The following is a 4,289-nucleotide window of genomic DNA, read 5'->3' on the forward strand; positions in this document are numbered from 1 at the left end:
TTCTTGCGGTTGACGGAGGGCGGCTGAGCCAAGAGGCAGGAACTGCAGCCACAATCACCCTCTCTCTGCACCCCAGGGTGGTCGCGCATGTAAAAATGGCAAAATGGGAGTAGTCTGTGATGAACCTGAAACGATAGGGCCCGCAGGTGGGGCTGTTGCCGAGGCCCCTGATGCAGGTGCCAGGCAATTCTGGGTGATTTAACCTGGCGACCTCGTGCGGGCACCTACCAGGTCAGACTGCAGAGTTCGAGGGTGTCCTGGGGCCCCACCAAGAGCTGGAGGTAATGGATGAACAGAACATGGAGAGCATTGCTGAGATTTTCTGATGTTTCATTTGTATAGAGAGATTGCAGGATGCATGCCTGCGTCTTCATTGCTCCAAGCTTTGTTGTTTCAGCTGTATTAGGTGCTGGCTGACAGAGCAGAGAGCTCAATGTCCTCATCGCCTTGCTCCACTCTAGCTACAGGAACTAGTAAATTGTTGTTGGGCGGAAGAAGTAACACAACAGCTTGATACTCTTCAACTCTGCAGTTACACCAAACATGAAGAAAATGAAAAGGACAAAGGTGAAAATCACCAGGAAAAACTTAAGTGTATTTTGCTGGACTTGTAAGAAGTGTATTTGCCATCAGTGTGCACTATGGGAAGGAATGCGTGGTGGACATGTCTTTAAACCTTTGGCAGAAATTTGTGAGCAGCATGTCACTAAAGTGAGTGGAGAGGTAGCCAATCTTCGTCAGCGTCTCATGGAACTGATCAGCTTAGTTCAAGAAGTGGAAAGAAATATAGAAGTTGTAAGAAATGCAAAAGATGAACATGTTCAGGAAATTGGGAATGCAGTGGAGATGATGATTGCTCAGCTAGACACACAGCTGAAGAATAAGCTTATAACACTTATGGGTCAGAAAACATCTCTAACCCAAAAAACAGAGCTATTGGAATGCTTACTTCAGGAGGTAGAACACCAGTTTCAGTCTTGTAGTAAGAGTGAGTTGATATCCAAGAGCTCAGAGATCCTCAGGATGTTTCAGCAAGTCCATCAAAAGCCCATGGCATCCTTTGTTACCACCCCATTCCTCCAGACTTTACCAGTGAATTAGTACCTTCTTACAATTCAGCTATTTTTGTTTTAGGGAATTTCAGCACTTTGAGCCAGAGAGAAGACTGTTTACAGTCCACCTCTTTAAGTTTCAGGACTTCGCTAGAGGTTAAAAGTTTAACAAGATGGAAATGAACTTGTGCATGGTTACTACCTATCTGTGTTTCTGGAACTCACAGCTGGCTTGTCTGAAACTTCTAAACATAAATATTGTGTAGAGATGGTTCACCAGTCCTGCAATAATCCTACAAAAAAAAAAAATCATTTGAGAATTTGCATCTGATTTTGAAGTTGGAGAATGCTGGGGCTATAATAGATTTTTCCATTTGGACTTACTAGCAACTGAAGGATACTTGAACCAGCAAAATGATACCATGATTTTAAGGTTTCAGGTATGTTCATCAACCTTCTTTCAAAAATGCTGGCACCAGCATTGGTTTATTACTCAGTTGGAACCTGCACAGACTAGCTATATTCAACAAACAAACAACCTTAAAGAGAGACATACTATTGCGCTGTTCAAACTCAGAAATCAAGAGATTTGTTACCACCAGATAATCATCTTAGCCCCCAAAATGATGATGCTCCAGAGACACGAGCTAAGAAGTCTGCATGCTCTGACATGCTTTTGGAGGGTGGTCCTACTACAGTGTCTGTAAGGGAAGGCAAGGAGGATGAAGAAGATGAGGAGAAGATTCAGAATGAAGATTATCATCATGAGCTTTCAGATGGAGATCTGGATCTTGTTTGTGAAGATGAAGTAAATCACCTCGATGGCAGCAGTTCCTCTGCTAGCTCCACTGCAACAAATAATACAGCAGAAAATGACGTTGATGAAGAAACTATGTCTGGAGAAAATGATGTGGAATATAACAACATGGAATTAGAAGAGGGAGAACTTGTGGAAGACGCAGTTGCTGTGGGACCTCCAGGTAGTAGCATGGCTATGTGGATGCCAGCAGCAGAATGTCAAGAAGAACACATTTATGCTCCGCAACGATCAATAGTTTATTAGACATTGATCCATTAATTTTAATACATTTGTTAGACCTTAAAGACCAGAGAAGTATGGAAAATATGTGGGGTTTGCAGCCTCACCCACCTGCTTCACTTTTGCAGCCCACAGCATCATATTCTTGAAAAGATAAAGACCATAGGAAACAGCTGGCAATGTGGTAAGTGCCCTCTGATTTAAAGATGTTAAAAAGACTCAAAACTCAAATGGCTGAAGTTCGATGTATGAAAACTGATGTAAAAAATACACTTTCAGAAATGAAAAACAACAATGCTGCTTCTGGAGACATGCAAACAAATCTTTTATCTGCTGACCAGGCAGCTCTGGTTGCATGTGGAACTGAAAACTCTAGCAGATTACAGGATATGGGAATGGGACTTCTGGCAAAGTCATCAGTTGCCAGTTGTTACATATGAAACCCCACAAATAAGAAGAGTAATTCACCCAAGTCAGCTCGGTCCAATATAGTCAGTCGTCTATCACTTTGAAGAGCAGTGGACTCTGGGAAAAACAGTCATCCAGAGGGAGACTGTAAGACTCTGTCAGAAGGCTCTCCAGGAAGCTTTCAGTCTGGGAGCAGACATAGTTCTCCCCAAGCCTTGATACATGGCAGTATAGATGATATTCTGCCCAAAACTGAAGACCAGCAGTGTAAAACTTCGGATTCAGATAATGTTGTGGTTACAGTTTTCAGTGGCTTACCTATTGTTGAGAAAAGCAGGAAAATGGTCACTTTGGGGGCTAATGCTAAAGGAGGTCATCTGGAAGGAATCCAGTTGAGTGATTTGGAAAACAATTCTGAAGTTGGGGAGTTACAGCCTATACTACCTGAAGGAGCATCAGCTGCCCCTGAGGAAGGAATGAGTAGCGATGGTGACATTGAATATGACACTGAGAATGAGGAACAGGAAGAGCACACTGGCATGGGCCAATTTAATGACTCTTTCATGCCACAGCCCCTAGATGAAGATACACATTCCAGTTTTCCTGATGGTGAACAAATAGACTCTGAAGATCTCAGTTTCAATACTGATGAAAACAGTGGAAGGTAATTGCCAAATCAAAAAAACTGACTTGAAAATTACCTCGACCTTGAATTTTGCTGTAGTTGGTGCTCAAATTTGTCATCAGTCAGATAATCTGATTTGGTTTTCTTTTTTCATCATCTTTACCTGAAATAGTAATTTGGAAACTGTTAGAAAGTAGCACAATTCTAGTATAAGACTGTAGTATGCAGGAAAAAAAATTAACAGTGTAGGAAGAGTTCTTTGTAATGTAATGAAATAAATGTAGTCCTCCATTAATTAAACACATTTGTACATTCACAAAACGCAGTTTGTCTACAGAAGGCCAATTAGCTGCCTGAAAATGTACCTGCAGACCATGCATGAACTCATGAACTCAGTCACCTACTCAGCATCAGTGCCTTCTGTCTTTGGCTACGTTGCTCAGTTGTTTTAAATGACCACCTTTGTATTTTGGGTTTAATCACAGTTTATAGTTCATTAGTGCCTGTATGAGTGAAGAGAACAATTACTTAATAGAATCTCCTTTTGGAGTATGTTGACGGGTTAAAATGTATCTTTTCTTACTTGTTAAAGTCCAGGCACACTGTTTAATGGCACATAAGCTTTCTGTTGTGTGACATTTGCACAAGTAATCTTAACTGAGTTAAGTTAATGTGGATTGGTCATGTTTCTGGTCATGTAGATACCTATAAGATTATTTAAACTTGCTTCATTTTTTTCTGCCACCTACTATACTGCAACAAATATTTTAAAACCTTCTTCTTTATTCTCATTAATTGGGCATTGATTTCAGTGTCAATATATTTAAAGATTCATACATATTATACAGTAGCTTACATCAAAGTTAAACTGTGATACAAGGTTTTCTTTCATACTCATAATTAGCCCAGAGTAGTTGCCAAACTTTGCCATTGTGCTTCTGCATTTGTGTTTGAGCTGCTACACATTTGTGAAAATTACATTGAAAGTTGACTAGGAGACTATTGAAAAAGCATGGATAATTATATATACATGTGAGAGACATCTCATCTGCTGTATTATACTTAATGAATGTTATTCACTTTTCCATATCTACTGTCTTGTCAAATGTCATAACTCATAGTTTACTTTTGTTCAAAATAGTTTACACTTTTGTTAATAAAATAA

General features: G+C 40.1%; 1 pseudogene; it reads left to right on the forward strand.

Moving 5' to 3' along the window:
- Window positions 1-284: 284 nt before the first annotated feature.
- Window positions 285-3,167, forward strand: LOC103259998 (annotated as a pseudogene).
- Window positions 3,168-4,289: the final 1,122 nt, after the last annotated feature.

Source organism: Carlito syrichta, unplaced genomic scaffold, assembly GCF_000164805.1.
Source record: "Carlito syrichta isolate Samal-C Ts95f unplaced genomic scaffold, Tarsius_syrichta-2.0.1 Scaffold303091, whole genome shotgun sequence".
NCBI classification, from domain to species: domain Eukaryota; kingdom Metazoa; phylum Chordata; class Mammalia; order Primates; family Tarsiidae; genus Carlito; species Carlito syrichta.